The sequence below is a fragment of the Schistocerca piceifrons genome, chromosome 2 (assembly GCF_021461385.2).
Source record: "Schistocerca piceifrons isolate TAMUIC-IGC-003096 chromosome 2, iqSchPice1.1, whole genome shotgun sequence".
Lineage (NCBI taxonomy): Eukaryota > Metazoa > Arthropoda > Insecta > Orthoptera > Acrididae > Schistocerca > Schistocerca piceifrons.
Window position 1 is genome coordinate 927744949 of NC_060139.1, and position 24080 is coordinate 927769028.

A 24080-nucleotide genomic window follows, 5' to 3' on the forward strand; every position below is an offset into this window, starting at 1 on the left:
AGAGATACGAATGTGCGCACAACCTATTCAGAAATAATTAAGACTACTCAAAGTGCACATATGTAAATGCAAGATAATGTATATAAAAAAGAGAAAGACAACACTCTATTATAGCTGGAGAAGGTCACGTCCTACTAGTATTACGGAGTAATACCAAGACGCTGTCTAAATACATTTTGTTCCTCAGAAACAACAGCTTCTATGGTGTTCAAGCGTCTATTGACTACCTTTGTGTATAGTTTGTAGGCAATGTTTAAAAAAATTGTTCGTGCACGGACGATGTGTTTGTAATCAAGAAAATAACAGAAAATTTAGATGCCCATATGATCTTTATCGACTTTGAGAGCCACGACAGCATGCGGAATATTACACTGAAGTGTAGTTATGGGAAAGCGATATGCACATATAGAGACGGCGGTAGCATCGCGTACACAAGGTATAAAAGGGCAGAGCACTGACGGACCTCTCATTTGTACTCAGGTGATTTCGTGTGAAACGGTATCCGACGTGATTGTGGCCGGAAGACGGGAATTAACGGGCTTTTAACGCAGAATGGTAGCTGAAGCTAGACACATGTGACATTCCTGAAATCTGGTTTCGCAGGATAGAGCGGATCAGATTATGGTTGTGGAGGGGGCCGTAATCTGTTACTGTCAGGTGCACAAAACGCACAACCTTTTATTTTCCTAAGAACCACTTAATTAGACATTGCCTTAAAAGGATCAAAATAAAACAATATGGCTGAAGGCCTAGTTAAGAAAACTTGAGATACCTCCTTGGCTGAAGACCCAAAACCACACCAAAATCAAGAACGGCTGCAGGCCTGAACACAAATTATAAAAAATTGCTTTAAAGAATACTCGTAGCTGAAGACATTACTTAAAAAATATTTCACGTAAATGCTCGGCTGAAGACCATGCACAAGACATTGAACAACTCAGGGCTTAGGGCCTGGATAACAAGAATTTCGGATAGGGCAAATTTTAAAAAAAATTCCTTTTAACAAATGAATCTTCAAATTTTAATTTAATTTGGCTGAAGGCCTTATTTTAAAATTAAGACAAACTAAATAATAGATGGCTGAATGCCTCGAACAGTACTCCAGACTAAAATAAAAATCAGAATCTAAAACTAACAGAACAGTGGTGTTCAGAACTGTTCCAAGGATCGGCAACAGGAGGTAGCTCTAACATAAGGTGAGGTGAGACAGGCAGCCAAGAGTAACGTTAAATAATCGGATGGCAACACGATCCAGGGACGGCTGAAGGACTGACCAACAACCTAAGCAATTCCCTTCCACCCGACCAATGGCACGACAACAGAAAGTATTAGCTGAGGACGAAGATACCAACAACACTACACCTTCAGAATTGGCGTCTAAACAAACAGCCAAGGCCCAATAACCACTCTAAGAAAAGAAAAATGAACAAACGGGTAAAAGGCTGTCGAACTACACATCGTGCCAGACAGCATCAACATGGCGAGGAAAAACACGCTGCCGGAAAACTATGCTAATGACCAGGGCAGGTAACTCGGGCATTAATGGCGACAAGGCAGAAAATACAACTGGTGCACTTCACTGATAAGTAACAACCAATTTAATAGTTAAAGACCATGCAGGAAGACAGGTGCAAAATTTCGCCGACTCCAACACACCATACGTTGCTGCTAGCCAGAAGGGCCCAGGAAGCAACAACCAGCAATGAACGAAGAGATGTCACAGCAGTTGAGGTTTGATAACAGGTTGACTGACCACTCAACTTCAGGTCCAGGTTCGGTGGGCAACGATCTTTGTAGCTCTTGCAGGTAGCGCCTCACAATCCGACTGCAAGTACACGCCGCCAGCGGCCCTGGCCTGACCGCGCGCTGCGGAGACTTCCTCGCTGCTCTGTCCCAACTGTCCAACCGCCACACACACCACCACATGGAAATATAGCGGTCGGACCAAAGATGGTACAGCAGTACTAGTATCAATAAGCGCTGCTGTTGCCACTGACGGCGGGAAGTCAGCAACTCATTATGGTAGGAACTCAGGGAGAAATAAGACGCCACTCGATTGTGACAAAATGCCAAAGAACAAACGGCATCAACGCGAGCCAGCCACGGCTCAATTCCATTTTGGAAATCGTTAGAGAATTCCATATTCTGAGATCCACAGTATCAAGAGTGTTCTGATAATACCAAATCTCAGGCATTACCTCTCACCATGGACAGCTCAGTGGCCGACGGCCTTCACTTGACGACCGAGAGCAGCGGAGTCTGCGTAGAATTGTCAGTACTAACAGACAAGCAACACAGCTTGGACAAAAAAAAAAAAAAAAACGCAGAAATTAATGTGGGACGTACGACGAACGCATCTGTTAGGACAGCACGGCAGAATTTGGCGTTAATGTGCTACGGCGGGAGACGAGCTACGAGAGTGTCTTTGCTAGCAGTATAACATCGCCGGCAGCGCCTCTCCTGGGCTCGTGACCATGTCGGTTGGACCCTAGATGACTGCGAAACAGTAGCTTGGTCAGAGGAGTCACGATTTCAACTGGTAAGAACTGATGATAGGGTTTGATGGTGGCGCAGACCCCCGAAGACATGGACACAACGTGTCAACAAGGCACTGTGCAGACTGGTGGTAGTACCATAATGTGTGACCTGAGTTCCCTGGTCCAAGTGAACGGAAAATTGACGCGAAAAGGTAATGTTCAGCTAGATGAAGATCGTTTGCAACCATTCATGAATGCATTTTTTAACGACGAAAATGCGCCGTGTCGCCAGGCCACAGTTATTCGCTGCTGATTTGAGGAAAATTGTGCATAATTCGAGCGAAGGATTTGGCCACCCAGATCCTCCGTAATGTATTCCATCCAACATTTATGGGATATAATCGAGAGGCCAGTTTGTGACAAAGTCCTGCACCGGCAACACTTTCGCAGTTCTGGACGGCTATAGCGGAAGCATTGCTCATTCCAACGACTTGTTGAGTCCACGTCACGTCGTGCTGCACTGCGCCGAACTAAAGGAGGTTCGACAAGATATTAGGAGGTATCCCATGGCTTTTGTCACCTCAATGTACCGGGTGATCAAAAAGTCAGTATAAAATTGAAAACTTAATAAACCACGGAATAATGTAGATAGCGAGGTAAAAATTTACATAACATGAGGTTTTATTAGAACAAAAAAGAAAAAAGTATTGCTAGACGCGTAAAGATCTCTTGCGCGCGTCGTTTGGTGGTGATCGTGTGCTCAGCCGCCACTTTCATCATGCTTGGCTTCCCAGGTCCCCAGACCTCAGTCCGTGCGATTATTGGCTTTGGGGTTACCTGAAGTCGCAAGTGTATCCTGATCGACCGACGTCTCTGAAAGACAACATCCGACGCCAATGCCTCACCATAACTCCGGACATGCATTACAGTGCTGCTCACAACATTATTCCTCGACTACAGCTGTTGTTGAGGAGTGATGGTGGACATATTGAGCATTTCCTGTAAAGAACATCATCTTTGCTTTGTCTTACTTTGTTATGCTAATTATTGCTATTCTGATCAGATGAAGCGCCATCTGTCGGACATTTTTTGAACGTTCGTGTTTTTTTTTTTGTTCTAATAAAACCCCATGTGATTCCAAGCATGTGTGTCAGTTTTTACCTCTCTATCTACATTATTCAGTGATTTATTCAGTTTTCAAATTTATACTGACTTTTTGATCACCCGGTATATGTGAATGTCGATATCCTTATCGCCGGCCGGTGTGCCCGAGCGGTTCCAGGCGCTTCAGTCTGGAACCGCGCGACCGCTATGGTCGCAGGTTCTAATCCTGCCTCGGGCATGGATGTGTGTTACGTTATTAGGTTAGTTAGGTTTAAGTAGTTCTAAGTTCTAGGGGACTGATAACCTCAGATGTCAAGTCCCATAGTGCTCAGAGCCATTTGAACCATTTTTTTTGTATCCTTATCAGCTAATAGAGGTAATGAAAAGTCTTCATAAAAACGCACTCATTGTAACAAGCACTGGTGGGACTCAGTTAGAAGAACTAGTAATTAAGCTAGGTGTAATAAAAGGGTGTGCACTTTAGCCTGCTCGTTTTAACTCTGCATTTACTTCATTCATAAACAAAGGAATTAGCGAAAGACGAGTACCTGAATGTGCTTCTGTTTGCATGTGATATCGTTCTCATTTTTTTTTTTTAAAAGTAACCTAGTGTAGCGTGGTTGGCTGGAAGATCCCAAGGGTCAGGTCCAGCTGCCAAATTGTAAAGCTTTCTCCTATTTTTGGCACATACTGACGCCTTTTCTTCGTGAAATGTGAGAATGTGTTAAGTGAATTCGATACGCAGAGGTGACTGTAATAGGTGTGTGTGTTGCGTGGTGTCATGTTTGTGTTCTGAGATGAGAGAAGGGAGAGGGTGAAACTCGGTGTCGGCACAGAGCCTACTACTCTTGAAGGTACCAAGAGAGTCGTCAAGCATAACGTCCCCATCCGACGGACTGATAACCACAGAGCCATCAACTACAGAAGAGACCACGATCCATAGAACTTTATGAAGTGGTGGCGGCTCATTTCTTATACTATGGAAGCCAAATGGTAAGGTGACCTCTCGCGATAAGTGGGAAATACAGGTTCGAGTCCTGGCCCGGCACAAATTTTCGTTGTCATTTTGTTATACAGCTGATAGTAGTTCATATTCGCAATTCCGATACATTTTATATGAACATAGTAACTGTTCTCGAAAGAACAGATACCACTGATGACTGTGCAGCTTCTCTAGAATAAATGATAATCAATTGAAACCCTCAGCCGATGACAGGTGTTGTTGATATACCTCGATGGGGACAGTTGAAAATGTGCGCCCCGGTCGGAACCCGGGATCTCGAGGTATATCAACAACACATATCGGCAGCTAAGGCTTTCAATTAATTACACTACTGGCCATTAAAATTGCTACACCACGAAGATGACGTGCTACAGACGCGGAATTTAACTGACAGGAAGAAGATGCTGTGATATGCAAATGATTAGCTTTTCAGCGCATTCACACAAGGTTGGCGCCGGTGGCGACACCTACAACGTGCTGACATGAGGAAAGTTTCCAACCGATTTCTCATGCACAAACACCAGTTGACCGGCGTTGCCTGGTGAAACGTTGATGTGATGCCTCATGCAAGGAGGAGAAATGCGTACCATGACATTGCCAACTTTGATAAAGGTCGGATTGTAGCCTATCGCGATTGCGGTTTATCGTATCGCGACATTGCTGCTCACGTTGGTCGACATCAAATAACTGTTAGCAGAATATAGAATCGGTGGGTTCAGGAAGGTAATACGGAACGCCGTGCTGGATCCCAATGGCCTCGTATCACTAGCAGTCGATATGACAGGCATCTTATCCGCACGGCTGTAACGGATCGTGCAACCACGTCTCGATCCCTGAGTCAACGGATCGGGACGTTTGCAAGACAACAACCATCTGCACGAACAGTTCGACGACGTTTTCAGCAGCATGGACTATCAGCTCGGAGACCATGGCTGCGGTTACCCTTGACGCTGCATCACAGACAGGAGCGCCTGCGATGGTCTACTCAACGACGAACCTGGGTGCACGAATGGCAAAACGTCATTTTTCGGATGAATCCAGGTTCTGTTTAGAGCATCATTATGCCGCATCCGTGTTTGGCGACATCACGGTGAACGCACATTGGAAGCGTGTATTCGTCATCGCCATACTGTCGTATCACCCGGCGTGATGGTATGGGGTGCCATTGGTTACACGTCTCGGTCACTTTTGTTCGCATTGACGGCACTTTGAACAGTGAACGTTACATTTCAGATGTGTTACGACCCATGGCTATAACCTTCATTCGATCCCTGCGAAACCCTACACTTCAGCAGGATAATGCACGACCGCATGTTGCAGGTCCTGTACGGGCCTTTCTGGTTACAGAAAATGTTCGACTGCTGCCCTGGCCAGCACATTCTCCAGATCTCTCACCAACTGAAAACGTCTGGTCAATGCTGGCCGAGCAACTGGCTCGTCACCATACGCCTGTCACTACTCTTGTTGAACTGTGGTATCGTATTGAAGCTGCATGGGCAGCTGTACCTGTACGCGCCATCCAAGCTCTGTTTGACTCAATGCCCAGGCGTATCAAGGCCGTTATTACGGCCCGAGGTGGTTGTTTTGGGTACTGATTTCTCAGGATCTATGCACCCAAACTACGTGAAAGTATAATCACATGTCAGTTCTAGTACAATATATTTGAACCAGTGAATACCCGTTTATCATCTGCATTTCTTCTTAGTGTAGCAATTTTAATCGCCAGTAGTGTATCATTTATTCTAAAGAAGCTGCACAGTCATCAATGATATCTTCTTTCGAGAACCGTTACTATCTTCATAAATATTTAAATGGCTACCCGGCCATTGACCTTCGTCTGTGCGAATGCGCACAGGCTGCCCAAGCTCTTACGGTAATCGTCACCTTTGTTGACGCGAGTAATGAGTGGATGGGCAAATATCTATTAGGAACATTACGTATGTAGATTGTGGACAGTTGGGAATGTGGGTCTCACGGGAAGCATGCAAGGGATAAGTCCCTGCAGTCGTGCTACTCATCTGTGTCCTCGGTGGCTCAGATGGATAGAGCGTCTGCCATGTAAGCAGGAGATCCCGGGTTCGAGTCCCGGTCGGGGCACACATTTTCACCTGTCCCCATCGAGGTATATCAACAATACCTGTCGACAGCTGAGGGTTTCAATTAATTATCATTTATCCGAATACATTTCACGTATATCATAACTGCTGCAGTGCCTGTTCCTGCGGACGTGTATGCGTGTATCTTCGTCGTAGTTCAGAGTAACACAGGCCCTGCAGTAACGTATTTATCCGCCGATACCAGGCAAGCGACTTTCAAGCTGCACGAGAATATACATAATGGATGAACGAGTACGGGTTGTGGACACATGGCTGACGACACATTGAAGTTTGGGTGTGGTTGTGAATCGTGCATGGATAGCCGAATGGAAAGTCGATCGCTTGCGTTAAGCGATAATCCGGGTTCGATTACCAGTCCGACAAAAATGTCCATTGTCGTCATTCCATTATACAGCTGATCGTAGTCCATATTCGCAATTGCGAATATATTTCATGTAGTTCTACTGTACTTTTACAGTGTTTGTTATTGTTATCAAGTAGGCTCGATAACAGACCTCGCATTAATTAAGAGACGTGCTGTTAGGATCTTGAAAGGTCACGGTAGCTCCTCACACAAAAGACATGCTCGGCTGACTTCAGAGTGAATCCTTGAAAGAAAGACGACGTATTCCTCACAAAAATCTGCTGGGCAAATTTAGAGAACCAGTATTCGATGAAGATCGTGAGTTCAGTCGGCTACCTCCACCGTACATACCGCGCAGGGATCGTGAGAACATTGTACGTGGGATGAGGGCACGTGCAGAGCCGTAAGGGGGCGTTTTCTCTCGCTCGGTACACTAATGGAATAGGACAGAAAATCGTTAATGTTGGAAAATGCTATCTAATGCCTGTAACCAGTGACACAGATAGGTAATATCTTAGTACAAGATTAATAGTGAACAGACTTGGCATGCCACTACATATACTGCCTGACAAACAAATGCATGCACCCATAAGGGGACGGAGAAGCGAAATGAATCTGAGAGAATATGTGACGTTATATGTGCTATGCCCACCAACGACGACACAAAAAGTATCCAGGTAGCAATGATTGAACAGGTTTATTTATGAAAGATTAATAGCACGTATACTCTGACGTGGACTATAACAGAACATAAAATAAGTCATATTTTTAAGTAGAACACTATGTAATGCTTCTGGCAGCTGAAGGCAGGGCAGATTATCGCTGTGTCTAATTTCATTAAATACGTACTTTATAAAAGCAGATCGTCCCGTAGGACGCCCAGTGTTAAACTACAAACCGAATGAACAAAGTTTTAGTCCAGTAGGGAGCAAAACTGTCTCTATTCGGAGTGCAGCCATTTGAAAGTTAAACAGGAATAAATTTACAAGTCCACAAGTCTACCACGATAACAGAGTCTCTGTCTTCTCTGGCAAGGCGTCCACAGCTTGGAGCTCCTAGGGTCGTGAACTTAGACGCGAATAGCCGCCACGTCCTAGAGGTGCCTCTCGAGTAAGAATCCCGAATGATGGAATCCTTGCGGAATCGGCATCCTGGCCCCGGCAAACTCACTCGGAGAGAAACTCGTCTGTTCTGGACCAACCGCTGCCCTAAATACCACTCGGTACTAGGATAGAGCCAGGCCTGTTTTCGATCAAGTGTCTTGCGGAAGAGAGTAGGTCCTTGCAGCCCACAGCCTTTAACGGCACTTTGGTTGCCTGCAGCTGGACTGTCGGAGCATAGCCGTCTGTCTTCAGGAAAGCTGTCCGCTGTGTATCAGGCATCATCGAAGCACAGCTGTGAAGTTGGGTGCTGACCCTCCAGATATTAAGCATCTGTACAGCAATGTGATTGATTAGAACCTACATTAAAGCGACAAAGAAATTGGTACAGTCATGCGTATTGAAATACAGAGATATGTAAATAGGCAGAACATGGCGCTGTGGTCGGCAACGCCTATACAAGACAGCAAGTGCCTGGCGCAGTTGTTAGAGCGGTTACTGCAGCTACAATGGCAGGTTATCAAGATTTAACTGAGTTTTCACGTGTTGTTATAGACAGCGACACAACATCTCCGATGTAGCGATGAAGTAAGGATTTTCCCGTATGACCATTTGACGAGTGTACCGTGAAGGTCAGCAATCCGGTAAAACATCAAATCTCCAACATCGCTGCGGCCGGAAAAAGATCCTGCAAGAACGGGACCAACGACGTCTGAAAAGAATCGTTCAACGTGACAAAGTGCAGCCCTTCCGCAAATTGCTACAGATTTGAATACTGGGCCATCAGCAAGTGTCAGGTGCGAACCATTCAACGTAACATCATTGATATGGGGTTTCGGAGCCGAAGTCCCACTCGTGTACTATTGGTGACTGCAAGAGACAAAGCTTTACGCCTCGTCTTGACCCGTCAACGCCGAAATTGGACTGTTGGTGAGTGGAAACATGTTGCCTCGTCGGACGAGTCTCGTTCCAAATTGTATCGAGCGGATGGACGTATACGGATATGGAGACAACCTCATGACTCCATGGACCCAGCATGTCAGCAGGGGACTGTTCAAGGTGGTGGAGGCCCTGTAATGGTGTAGGGCGTGTGCTGTTGGAGTGATATGGGACTCTTGATACGTCTAGATACGACTCTGACAGGTGATACGTACGTAAGCGTCCTGTCTGGTCACCTTGATCCAATCATGTCCATCGTGCAATTCCAGCAGGACATACCCCATACGTCCAGAATTGCTACAGAGTGGCTCCAGGAACACTTTTATGAGTTTAAAAGCTTCCACTGGCCACCAAACTCCCCTGAAATGAACATTATTGAGCATATTTGGGATGCCTTGCAATGTGTGTTTCAGAAGGGATCTCCACCCCCTCGGAGGCTTACGGATTTATGGACAGCCCTGCAGGATTCATGGTGTCAGTTCCCTCCAGCACTACTGCAAACGTTAGTCGAGTCCATGCCATGTCGTGTTGCGGCAGTTCAGCGAGCTCGCGGGGGACCCTACACGATATTAGGCAAGTGCACCAGTTTTTTTGGCTCTCCAGTGTACAAATGACTGACAGGATGACCCTACCTATCAATATGGCATTGCACTCTTTCTGTCCTGGGTGCATGCACTGATTCGATTGTGAAGGGTGTCACTGAGGCTAGCTGGCCCTCGATATCCTGGACACTGACACTGGGACGGAGTTGACGTCAGGGCTCGTCCCACACATGTTGTGTGAAGGGCAGATATGAGGATCTTTTAGGCATGGGAGTACCCCAACATCATGCAGACAGTACTTAGGGACACGTGCCATGTGTGGACGAGCATTATCCTGTTGAAAAATGGTACAACGATACTGTTGACTGGGATATATGACAAGAGGACGCAGGATGTCCATGACGTACTGTTGTGCCATACCAGTTTCCTCAAATTCTACCAGCCATGCCATGAGGTCATACATGATGGCTCCCCCATTATGAAACCAGGATCGACACCGCTTGGCCTCTCCAAAACATTGTAAGACTGAGACCTACCTCTAGTTCGCGATACTACTCCAAACGTAGCCATTTGTGTCGTGGTGTTAACGCTGGTTCCCTAGTCCTTCTGCTGGTAGTCTCTGACCAGTGCTGTGGGACGTACAGTATTCTTTGAATTCTTTTATGGCATGTTAGTAGTGTGGTACCGCCAGCACAAGCCAAGCTTGACCCCAGCCCAGAGGTCTTCCACAAACAGCATTAACCGTTCCTGTATTGACCAAGTGCCACAGGCATGGAACTCCATCCCACAAACTGACATCCATCACCTGTACAATGCAATGCACGCACTTTTGCATGCCTGCATTCAACATTCTGGCGGTTACATCATTTATTAATGTATCAGCATTCACATTTGCAATGACTTATCTCGGGCTTACATTGACATGTGATCTTGCAATGTTAATTGCCTAAATATGTTACCTAGACACATATATTCCCGAAATTTCATTACTCTACGTTAATTACTTTTGGTGCTGTGATTTTTGTTTCCGTCAGTGTACAAACAGTCAGCGCTAACGTTACAGAAGCACTCTAGATACTGCAATATTGACGAATTCAGGGATTTTGTTATTTGACGCAACTGATCGTCAAGATGAACAAATGTCAAGAATCCTGTACATCTTCCATCACGAAACTGTAACAGCGAGTAGATTATTGAAGAGGAGCCTGGTGGAAGTAAAATAAAGTAACTTAATGATTAGTATGAACCGGTATGAATTTAATTCAACAAGAAGTTGCAAATACAATAAATACCCTTGTCTTTGACGTCCGGTCAAAGTGTCCGCTCATTATCTCTGGCAGCCCTTTGCACTAATGGGTTTATCACAGTGCACTCTCGCATTGAGGTAGAGATTTATATTCGACCCTTTACTTTCAAAATGGTGGATATCCATGTATGGTCTTTAGTTGTGCCGCCCGTAACACGATTCTACGCCAAATGCCACCCCTAACACGATTCTCCGCGGACGACAAATGAGATTGAACGGCAGGTAGTTCAGCCGTAAGTGCCTTCCAGGCGTGCTACCAGCAAAACAATAGCGTATAGTGTATTACCTATCGGACAGGCGCAGCGAACAGCAGTGAATACAATTATTTTCTATGACCGTTCAAAGAGAGTGCTTTCTGAGCAAATGAGATATCGCATAATTGGTGGCTATTTTAGTAAACGTCAGTGTGTTAAAATAGTAGCCTGAAGCGTTTGAATACGACCGCCGTCCCGCAACGAGAAACGCGAAAAGCAGCTCTGCTGGATCAAGTAAAGTATGAACACGCGGGACGAGAAACACATTTACCAGCGCGTCTTGTACGTGTTAAATATAAGTGCAAATGCTGTTATTAATCAGTTATCATCTGCTCGCACAGACAACACAAAAACACGTCATCAGGCAATTATAATATCACAACTTTGCGTCACTGAGTGTGGCAGCAATCAGGAACAGAGAATAGTTGACATGAAGTGTTTCGAGCAATGCCGACTTTTAACAATCAGTACTGTGTAGGACACACAATATCTTCCACTGCAGACCGTGAGTACGTTACGAATAAACGCAGCACACCTGACGCTCGAAGACATTCGTTTGTCATAAATTCGTACACTACTGGCCATTAAAATTGCTACATCACAAAGATGACATGCTACAGACGCGAAATTTAATCGACAGGAAAAAGATGCTGTGATATACAAATGATTAGCTTTTCAGAACATTCACACAAGCTTGGTGCCGGTGGCGACACCTACGACGTACTGATGTGAGGAAAGTTTCCACCCGATTTCTCACACACAAATAGCAGTTGACTGGCGTTGCCTGGTGAAACGTTGTTGTGATGCCTCGTGGAAGGAGGAGAAATGCGTACCATCCCGTTTCCGACTTTGATAAAGGTTAGATTGTAGCCTATCGCGATTGCGGTTTATCGTATCGCGACATTGCTGCTCACGTTGGTCGAGATCCAATGACTGTTAGCAGAATGTGGAATCGGTGGGTTCAGGAAGGTAATACGGAAGCCGTGCTCGATCCCAACGGCCTCGGATCACTAGCGGTCGAGATGACAGGCATCTTATCCGCATGGCTGTAACGGATAGTGCAGCCATGTCTCAATCCCTTAGTCAACAGATGGGGACTTTTGCGAAACAACAACCATCTGCACGAACAGTTCGACGACGTTTGCAACAGCATGACTATCAGCTCGAAGACCATGGTTGCGGTTACCCTTGACGCTGCATCACAGACAGGAGCGCCTGCGATGGTCTACTCAACGACGAACCTGGGTGCACGAATGGCAAAACGTCATTTTTCCGCATGAATCCATGTTCTGTTTACAGCATCGTGATGGTCGCATCCGTTTTTGGCGACGTCTCGGTGAACGCACATTGGAAGCGTGTATTCGTCATCGCCATACTGGCGTATCACCCGGCGTGATGGTATGGGCTGCCATTGGTTACACGTCTCGGTCACCTCTTGTTCGGATTGACGGCACTTTGAGCAGTGGACGTTAAATTTCAGATGTGTTACGACCCGTGGCTCTACCCTTCATTCTATCCCTGCGAAACTCTACATTTCCGGAGGATAATGCACGACCGCATGTTGCAGGTCCTGTACGGGCCTATCTGGATACAGAAAATGTTCGACTGCTGCCCTGGCCAGCGCATTCTCCAGATCTCTCACCAATTGAAAACGTCTGGTCAATGGTGGCCGAGCAACTGACTCGTCACAATACGCCAGTCACTACTCTTGATGAACTGTGGTATCATGTTGAAGCTGCATGGGGAGTTGTACCTGTATACGCCATCCAAGCTCTGTTTGACTCAATGCCCGGGCAGAGGTGGTTGTTCCGGGTACTGATTTCTCAGGATCTGTGCACCCAAATTGCGTGAAAATGTAATCACATGTCAGTTCTAGTATAATATATTTGTCCAATGAATACCCGTTTATCATCTGCATTTCTTCTTGGTGTAGCAATTTTAATGGCCAGTAGTGTATTTCAATCACTATTGGGGGCTCGTAACATACTAATTTATGTAGGTTACCAATTATTGATAATAAGATAGGTACATATGCGGCCCGAGATGCCTCCTCAAAGTGTAGTTATCGACCCTTGAGCAATGAAGTTTGACGGCTACTAACCACGGCTATCGTAAATCAGACATACATTTACACACAGAAAACATTCCTTTCATCATTTGTGCTTGGTCTAGCTGTAACGCGTTGACATGGTATGATATGGAAGCAGCAACGTCGAATCGCTTTTAAGGCTTTCTGCGAGAAACGAGTTCCACCATATGTTCAGCTACCTAAATGGATGGTCCAGATTTTTAGATGAAAGCTCACTTGAAGGACAACATTACATTGTGCCAAAAACTCCCATAACATTGAGTTTCAGTAATGATATGTTCAAAGATGGTGCATGGAACGTACGTAATTCTAATTTTTTTTCAACAAGATATGGAAAAAAGGTGTGGAAAAGAAGTGAATCCAATAGCACTGTGTAATTTTTTTGTTGATTGTAATTTCTTTTTCAATAAATGGTAAATAACCATATTTACTAGGAAATATCTTCTTGTGTTACGTCACCAATCATTTCCACATCTGCAACACACGTATCTCTTTTACTACAACTTAGAGCACATGTCGTAGCTGTCTTCACATCAATGAGTGTGAATAGATGTGATAGTGTATTTGTTGCATTGTGCATATCGGCTTAAATTAAGCTGCATTACAGTAGTAGGTGGTGTACTCTGAATATTGTTGAACTGTAGAGCGAAATTAATTTGTTATACCAAATACCTGAATACTGAGTTAGAACAGAGGACATATAGTCCGAAAGCATCTGCGGGCAGTTATTATTCAAGGTACATACACGATGACTTTTATCTTTCTTTTCAACACTCCTGTTATGAAATCTCTGCAAACCAGCAATGTCACAACATCACACTCACACACACTGCGGTGCTGAAGTACCACACCTCGCAGTTATTACAGACCCCTTTTTTAAGGGATCAGTCTCAAAGTGATGTTATTGTGGTAGTCAGTTACAATTATGGTACATTACGACAGGAGATGGACTACCTTGCATATTACTAAACTGAAGAGTGTTGACCGACTGCCGTGTGGCGGCAGTGGTATCTGTGCGCATGAGTGCGTACCGTGTCAGGCAGCAGAAACAAAAGAAGTGCGAGTAACGGTTGCCGACCATCCTAATGGAGAGACCAGCTCGCATTCGCTTAAAACGCAGTTGTGCGTGCCTTAGTCTCACAGAAGTTGTTATTGAAACATGTTGCAACAGTTCCCTGTCGTAAGGGGTTTAACCACTAGCAACCGGCAGTTACAGCGCTGGCAAGAATTTCTGTAGGCTAAATCCATGGGTGGGTCGCTACACTGCTCTTACGGAATTACTAGCAAACCCCCACAGGTATCGCTGCTGTATTCGCGTTATTTATCTCTGTGTGTCATGACGTCAAAATCATCGTAAATTAAAATATTATGGCATCACTGGTAGTGCTGCAAAGTGGTTTCAGACATATCTTACTAACAGAAAACAAAGGGTGTCATTACATAACACTTCATCGGTAGGGAATCAAACATCATCTGACTGGGAATAAATTACATGTGGTGCTCCCCAAGGTTCGATACTAGGTCCACTACTTTTTCTTGTGTATATCAATGACATGTCATCTATTACATTACCAGATGCCAAGTTTGTCTTATTTGCAGATGATACAAACATTGCAATAAATAGTAAATCAAATATAAATTTAGAAAGGGCAGCTAATCAAGTTTTTACTGACATTAGTAAGTGGTTCATAGCCAATTCACTGTCATTAAACTTTGGAAAGACCCTCTATATGCAGTTCAGAACTTCCAAAAGATTTCCTTCTAGTGTGTGTATAAAGTATGACGACATGGAAACAGGAGAGGTCGACAGTGTAAAATTCTTGGGATAACAACTTGATAATAAATTCAGTTGGGAGCGACATACTAACGAACTGCTAAAGCGCCTAAACAAGTCTGTGTTTGCAATGCGAATGATATCAGACATAGGAAATATAAATATAAAAAAACTGGCATATTTTGCTTATTTTCACTCCATTATGTCATATGGTATCATATTTTGGGGTAACTCCACAAACCGAGAAAAAATTTTTAGAGTACAGAAGCGTATAATAAGGGTAATGTGATAGTGTAAATCCAAGAACATGTCGAAACTTATTCAAAGAATTGGGCATACAAACCACAGCTTCTCAGTATATTTATTCCTTAATGAAGTTTGTTGTAAATAATACATATCTTTTTCCAACTAACTGCTTAGTACACACTATCAGTACTAGGTGTAAGAACAATATATATAAAGATTTAAAATCACTTACTCTTGCCCAGAAAGGAGTCCAGTATTCAGCAACGCATATTTTCAATAAGTTACCAGCAATCATTAAGAGTTTAGTTTCAGACAAGGCACAATTTAAACGTAATTTAAAAGAATTTTTCGGGGCCAGCTCCTATTCCATCCATGAATTTCTCAACAAGTGCAGTAGACGATTTTAATGAAAATTTATTATACTTTAATTTTTGAGAAAACTTGGTTGTAACAGCCAAGCAACTACCTACTGTGTGAATGATGGATGTATGGAAAGCAGATGTAAGGCTGAAGTCTGTAAATAGTGGAAGTTTAATTTTAAATCTTGTACATAATTTGACCGTTCTTAGCTGAGAATCATTAAAATGAATAATTTACTTTAATTTTTGACAATACTTGGTTGTAACAGCCAAGTAACTAGCTACTGTGTGAATGATGGATTTAATGAAAGCAGATGTAAGTATTAAACCTGTAAATATTAGAAGTTTAATTTTAATCCATGTACATAATTTTACTGTTTATTGACTGAGGATCATTAAAATTAATGAAATTCAAGTTTTTCTAATTATGTTTTTGTAATGTGTTTATCTGACATGTTTCACACCCAAGAGGAGGATCCCCTCTTTTGTGGGTCTATGGGATGAATAATTAATCTAATCTAATCTAAAACCTAAGTCTCCGCAAACCGGTAATGTCATGTCGTCTCTCTCTCTCTCTCTCTCTCTCTCTCTCTCTCTCTCTCTCTCACACACACACACACACACACACACACACACGCGCGCGCGCGCGCGCGTACTGCACTGTTGAAGTACCAGACCACGTAATATTTACAACCAGTTATGTTTAGGCTTTGCTTCTCACATAGGAGGCTGCTTCGTGTTGATGGTATACACTAATAATAATGCACCTTGCCGTCACATTGTCATATCCATGTAGGATGAACGGTAGCTTTTCCTTGACACCGTGTCTCACAGCGATGAACTTGAAAATTTAGTATGTAAATTAATACACTTGCGTAGTCTTGCCTAAGGTCCCACACACGACTCATTCTGTTCCCGGCTATAAGATTCTACTGTACTCTTCATTTGGATTCCGAATGCTGTGGTGTTCAATCCCAATACACACGAACTGCAAGTAAAGTTCTTGCGTCATGTTAAATTCATAAACAAATATATTTACAATGGCGTAGGTAGCTGAATGTATAGCAGCGCTCGTTTCTCGCAGACTGCCACAAAAGCGATTCGACATTGCTGCTTCTGTTTACCAATGAAAAATCACCAAACAGCTGTATGTTATTTTATTTAAACGACCAGTTTTGGTATATTAATGTCATCTTCAGGCCCCTATGCACTCTCTGTATGTAGAATGAGATATGTCAATGCATGCGTAACCGGAGCCATCAGTACCTGGATTCCGTGAATTTTTTTGTGGAGTGTGTACTTCGAAGACTTGACAACTACTGCAGATGGCATTAATGAGATGCCGAAACTGGTTGTGGAAAGAAAATAGCAACTTACGTTTCGTGCTGTTTCGTGATTTTTCTTTGGTCAGTATCCTTACAACCCCCTGACCCGTATCCATGATGGATCAACAGAGATTGCTGCTTCTGTGTCATACTGTACTCAAACGTTATTACAGCTACACCAAGCACAAATAAAGAAAAGGTTGTTTTCTTTGTGTAAATGCATATACGATTTTGAACAAGAATAATTGTTTTCCGTATTCTCTACCCTGTCAAAAATTCCTAAACAAATCTCCTATCTACGGTGGTCCAGGTAGTTAAATGTGTAGTAGGCTCGTTTCTTACCTGTATGATGTCATTATTTTATACTGCAGAGGATCTTACTCTGCTTCTCACTACAGAGCAGAGCTCTCGAATGGACAGGAAATAGCACATGGCTGATAAATACTGCAGGTACTTTTGAGCGTTAAATTACTTACGGACGTTGCCCTTATGGTGCATTGGTGTGTGCTTAATCATAAGATCATTCGATTATATTTGGACAATAATAACTTAATTTGTAGCTGTAACAAATATTTGAGCGGTGATCTAGAAAGCAGAGCATATTGTTCGGAAGCGGTGGGAGGCCCTTAACTTGCATGCCATCGGCAATGACGCCAAAGGGCAGGCCCGCGGAGCGTGCTTGTGCGAGAGTCGCACGAGCGGACCGTGGGGGATGGGACGTGGTGTCTGGGGTGCCGGAATGATAAGAAAGCGCTGATGCTGTTGTCAGCGAAATATAATACACGCAATTGTCTGAGCTGTAATATGGCACCGCGCAGGGTGCGCTGAATGCTGGACAGCATATGACAGCGTGCACGCCATTGGTTATGCATTAGAGTGGGGATGGGGGGCGCTACATGCTGACAACATGCATGTTAATTGCACACCATTGGCTGCTGAGCGCGAACGCGTAGCATGTATGGGTTCCCTCCCTTCCCCTCCACCCCCCCCCCCCCCCATTGGCCTTGGCAGGTGATCGAAAGCGATGATGCAAGTGTCATTATTCCTTGTATGGCCTTGCAAGTAAGGAGTGATGATGATGATGATGATGATGATGATGATGATATAACAAGGGCAACTGCATGAAATTTCCCGGAATGACCTCTAGTTCAGAGTCAAGGTTGGCTCGTGCCGACATTGCCACACTACTCAAGTTCTTCGTAGACGTAGAACCTGTCATTAGCTGACAAAATGATTGGCAGCACCCCAATTTTTTTTTTTTCTGCCTGATTTCCAAAGTGTCCTCCATTGGTCTCTCATAGAATGTCAAGCCGATATGCGAGTTCTGCCCATGTACGAGTCAGCATTGCAACATCAACACTTCAGATTGCTTTATTGATTCGTGCACGATGGGTAGGAATCTCATTGACTGATGTGTTGTGTACACTTCGTCACCGGGGAAATCCAACGAAAAAGTGAACTCAGTGGGGTGACATCAAAAGAACGCAAGGTCCATGTGATGCACCATCAGAAGCCATCCATCTCTCAGGAAATTCAAATTCCAATGTGAGGATGCGCCACCAAGCTAGAAGATGATGAACCGCTGCAGCTCTTCGGTCTCTGAACTAGAGTAGGAACTATTTCTTCAAGTCTAGGTAAGCATTTCCTATTATCGTTTTCTCTGAGAAGAAAAATCGGCCTTTCCTGCGTTACGCCACACCAGCAACCAAGCTTCGTGATATCAAGAATATGTTCATGTGTGTTGTTTGGGTATTTAGAGCACAAAATCCTCATTTTGTGGCGATTCGCATGTTCAGAAATGTGGAACGCTGCTGAAAGTCTTTCAGATAACCGTTGTTAAAAGCTACAGAGGCCAGAATGACACACGCAAATGCATACCGCAGGGAACGATCGTTTGTCTGCGGTGTGTGGCGTGTCGTAGTATCGGTATTGTGCAATTTCAACAAGACTACAACAAAACCAGTTACTTATTATTAGCGAAACATGAGATTTTATTTTATCACTGCTTTTCCCTGCTAATTATCGTTATTTTGTTAAAGAAATCTCCATCTGGGAACATGTGGCAATGTTGTCTGCCAAGTAGTGTAAATGGCACTAAGTTCATGCACAAAAGTGATCATATACAACCAGCAAACAAGCTAAATGCGTGATAAGTAATCTCAACTATACATGAGTAACGACTTTTAGCAATCGTCAGTGCTGATGCGTAATAATCTCATTATCAGTTGCACATCGTCTATCTATTGCTACTGTTTTTCGAGGGTGCAACACTTTTCTTTAAGCAAAATGAGCAGTTTTGTCACACAATACCACACGCACAGAACACTAATATATTGTTTCCTGTCAAAGTATTTCATAAAAATTTATACGAAATAAGTAGGCTTCATACATCAGCAGAGAACATTTTTTATCGCGTAAGATATTGTTTGCATATACGTAAATTCACTATATTTAAAGATTATTCACAATGTAAGTGGAACTTATTACCTCTGACTGGGTTCTGGGCCACCAATACACAATTATTGTAGCAATAATTACCATCAAGATTTATGTCTGTACAAAAATTGAATACAAAACTGCCGCTGCAATATTTCACTAAGATGGCGGCTAACATAAGACAATCTGTAAGTAGGCTGTTTAGGTTTTCTTATTGGTAACGCCACGTAGTGCTCTGTATGAAAATCACTGGCTGTGCTGTGTGCAGTCTGTGGCTAGTTTGCATTGTTGTCTGCCATTGTAGTGTTGGGCAGTTGGCTGTTAACAGCGCGTAGCGTTGCGCAGTTGGAGGTGAGCCGCCAGCAGTGGTGGATGTGGGGAGAGAGATGGCGGAGTTTTGAAATTTGTAAGACTGGATGTCATGAAGTGCTATATACATTATGACTTTTGAACACTATTGAGGTAAATACATTGTTTGTTCTCTATCAAAATCTTTCATGTGCTAACTATGCGTATTAGTAGTTAGTGCCTTCGGTAGTTTGAATCTTTTATTTAGCTGGCAGTAGTGGCGCTCGCTGTATTGCTGTAGCTTGAGTAACGAAGATTTTTGTGAGGTAAGTGATTTGTGAAACGTATAGGTTAATGTTAGTCAGGGCCATTGTTTTGTAGAGATTTTTGAAAGTCAGATTGCGTTGCGCTAAAAATATCGTATGTCAGTTTAAACACAGTCATGTATAATTGTTCAAAGGGGATGTTTCAAATCACTTATCCATTCTCCTTCAGGCACTGTTTTACTACTAACAGATAATATATATATTAAATCTTTTCTGTACCTGTACTATATGCATTAACATTTAACAGTATTTCTCAGTGTTAATCGCTTATTGTTCAGCATTTACCAATAAACCGCGCTGTAGATCAGTAGCGCTAATGGCTACGCTCCATTGTAGCTTACCAGAAAACTTAACATTTATATAGGTCGAGAATCGTAGTGAAATTAAAGTCCAAATGAAACAGAAACTCTTTTTTCCAAATATTAATTAACGACAGATACAGTTTTTTACAGTCCTCTGTGTTACGAGACATCAATCACATCCGATCAGTAGGCTACAACAGTTCGAACAAGAAGAAGCGTTATTCTAGAAGGATCATAGATAAGAAAAGATGGGGATTGTCGCTATCTTTTTCTAGGGGTATTGTCTGAGATATAATTTCATACAGAAGATTAAATTATGTCATTGACAATAATTATTTATTTTTTTACTATAGATGAAGTCCTTTTTATTAATGTTACGAGAATGTTCATTTTCACTCTACACACAACGCTGTCGCGAATATGATCCTGAATAAAATATAGGCGTGGGTATTACAAGTGCTTGCACCGTTTGCACTTTGTAAGCGTACCGTTCTCGGTCCCAGATTCGTACCCAGCCACTGATTAAATTTTGAATAAAAATCTGCAGCAATGATGGTGGAAGACTTCGAGCATAAGAAATCACCCTCATTCTGCTAACGGCCTTGCCAAGGAAGGTGGAGGAGGGAAATACTCTTCCTCTTGAGGTGTGAAACTGCCCCTGAAAGGAGGGAGAATCAACAATGGTCAACGGCTTGAGGATGCAGAAGGCGATGGACCAAAGACACGTAATGTGTACCGACAGGACATGTGACCTCCAATATAAAAAGTGGCATGATGGTGTCAGGACTAGTCCCCCATTCGGATCTCCGGAGGATGACTGCCAAGGGGGAGATGACCATGAGAAAAAGGTTGAATAACCAACGAAAGGATAACTTTCTACGAGCCGGGGCGTGGAATGTCAGACGTTTGAACGTGATGTGGAAGCTAGAAAATCTGAGAAGGGAAACGCTAAGGCTCAGTGTGAATATAGTTGAGGTAAGTGAAGTAAACTGAAAAGAAGACAAAGATTTCTGGTGAGATGAATATAGGGTAATATCAAAAAGAGCAGAAAATGGTACAATGGGAATAGGATTCTTTATGAATAGGAAGGTAGGGCAGAGTGTGAGTGACAGTGAACAGTTCAGCCATAAGGTTCTTCGCATCAGAATCAACAGAAAACCAGCACCGATAACAGTATTTCAGGTATACATGGCAACGTCGCAAGCAGCAGCTGAAAAGATAGAGAAAGTATATGAGGTTACTGAACAAGTAATTCCGTACGTAAAGGGTGACGAAAATCTTTGGGTGACTGGAATGTGGTTGTAGGGGAAAGAGTATGGGAGAGTTACGGTAGAATATGGGCTTGGTAGTAGGAATCAGAGAGAAGAAATACTAATTTTCTGCAATAAATTTCAGCTAGTAATAGCAAATGCTGTTCAAAAATCACAAGAAGAGGAGTTGTACTTGAAACGGCCGGGAGATGAGGGAAGATATCAATTAGATTACATCATGGTTAGGCAGAGATTCCGAAATCAGATATTCGATTGTAAGGGATACCAGGAATAGATATAGAATCAAATCACAATTTAGTAATTGTGAAGAGTGTGCTGAAGTTTAAGAGACTATTGTCAGGAAGAATCATTGCACAAGGAAGTGGTAAACGGAAGTACTAAGGAATGAAGGGCTACGCTTCAAGTTCTCTTAGGCTGTAGGTACTGCGACAATCAGTAGCTCAATCGGCATTTCAGCTGAAGAGGAATGAACATCTCTAAAAAGGACCATCACAGAAGTTGGAAAGAAAAACGTAAGTACAAGGAAGGTAACTGCGAAACTCAGTAGTTTGTCCTAGCCGACTTATTTTTCAGCAGTTACGATGTTTTGCAATATACAAAATGTCGCCAGTGTGGCGTTACCTGATGTATTGATGTCATTAAATGGTCTTCTATGGCTTAAGCTGGTTTATTTTCGGCAATTAAGATGTATTTTAGGTTACAAAGGTCGCCAGTGTCGCATTTCAATGATATATTACGTTTGTTTGTATTAAATTTTACGGTCTACCTCATTAATGTGCAGTGTGTACTTGGAACCAAAGATTATAATGTACCTCTTAGTAAATTGATAATGCAACTGCTAGCACGTGCTATAGTTTTCTCTCTGAAAAGGCATTGTCTCTGACTGTATCCTTGAGTGTTTGCGGTAGTTATATCTGTCAGTGTGGTACTAGCTGTCGATGTGGACTTGCTTCTTGACAAAAATTATCTTAAACAGTTGCTATTGTGAAAAATGTTTTACGTACTATCATTAGCTTAAAAGAGCAAATTACTATTGTTCAAAGTATGGTATAACTTTTCTGCTGTTTATGCCAGCAAGTGGAATATTATTTAACCTCGTATTTCCCTGTAAACTGTATAACCTCTATTGGTTTGATTTATTCGTTCAAGGCTAAGCTTGATAATGGCCATTGACCGGAACTAGTAGCGAAATGTGTAAAATAAATGACAGCTGGAGTGTTTCACCATGAAATTTAAAAACTGCGAAGAAACCGTGGGTAATGGAAGAAATACTGTTGTTGATCGACAAAGGAAAGAAGTACAAAAAGTTCAGGGAGATTCAATAATACAGGAATACAAGACACTTAGGAATTAAATAAATAGGAAGTTCAGGGAAGCTAAGGCGAAGTGGCTGAATGAAAAATGTGAATAAATCGAAAAACAAATGATTGTCCGTACACAGAAAAGTTAAAACATCCTTCAGTGCGATTAAAAATCAAGGGTGGTAACATTAAGAGCGCAGTGGGAATTTCACTGTTAAATGCAGAGGAGGGAGTGGATAGATGGAAAGAGTACTTAGAGGGCCTTTACGAGGGGGAGTAGTTGTCTGATGACGTGATAGAAGAAGGAACAGGAAGACATAGGCTATGCGCTCTGACAAATCTGAAACCAAACAAGGAAAAAGAAAAAAAAGCTTTGAGAGCAGCTGAATGTTTTACGACATACCAAGATTCTCTCTCTCTCTCTCTCTAATAGTTTCTAAGTTATGGTTTTTTTTAAATAATGGCGGGAGTTTATGAACTCCTTGTATTTTGACCATTAAGCTATGGTAAGTGAAGAAACTGCTTACAAGGAGATAGAAAAGGCAAACAATCAAACAAGGTGTAGAACGCGAAGCTCGCGGGGACGCGGCAACCCCACGGCTTTAGCCGGTGACTGGGGAGGACGCATTACGTTACCGGAGGACGGATTGCGGCCGCTCGCGGGGTGTCAACTTACGGCGAGCAGTTAGGTTAGGGGATCGATCGGGCGCGGTGCGTTAGGAAGTGAGGAGACGAGGCCCCCTGCTCAGCTCAGCTCAGTTCGCCAGCCCTCGACGATAAAGGCGACAAAGCAAGCGGCTGGCTAGCGCACCCCACGCATGCCTTTCAGCACCCCCGGCTGCAGACGTGTCTGTACTCCAGGCGACCCCGTTTCCAGATAGCGCCAGTACGGCGCGTGCTGGAGTACCGCGGCTCGGCCCGCTCTAGGACTTCTCCAATACGTTCCTCTGGTACCAGTGTAGCGTACAAAGCTTTTCCCATCAACCTGTGACGTTTGAAACACCTGCAGATCGGCAGGTATCCGACAGTATGCGTATCTAATGTGTTCCAAAACGCCGCTTATAAAAACGGGATTTTTCGGTTCTGATACTTCTGGTTCTGTTGGTGAAAAAAAATAGGGCCAAGTATTTTTGGATAGTCCTTGGGCTAGGGACCATTTGTGTACCCAACAGAAGGAT

General features: G+C 43.3%; 1 protein-coding gene and 1 non-coding gene across 2 annotated transcripts in view; both read left to right on the plus strand.

Moving 5' to 3' along the window:
* Positions 1 to 24080, plus strand: part of LOC124776625 — a 323277-nt gene that overhangs the window by 153584 nt on the left and 145613 nt on the right. The gene's annotated exons all lie outside the window — the stretch shown is intronic.
* Trnat-ugu lies at positions 6608 to 6681 on the plus strand. Its single transcript has one exon. It is a non-coding gene; the product is annotated as a tRNA-Thr (tRNA).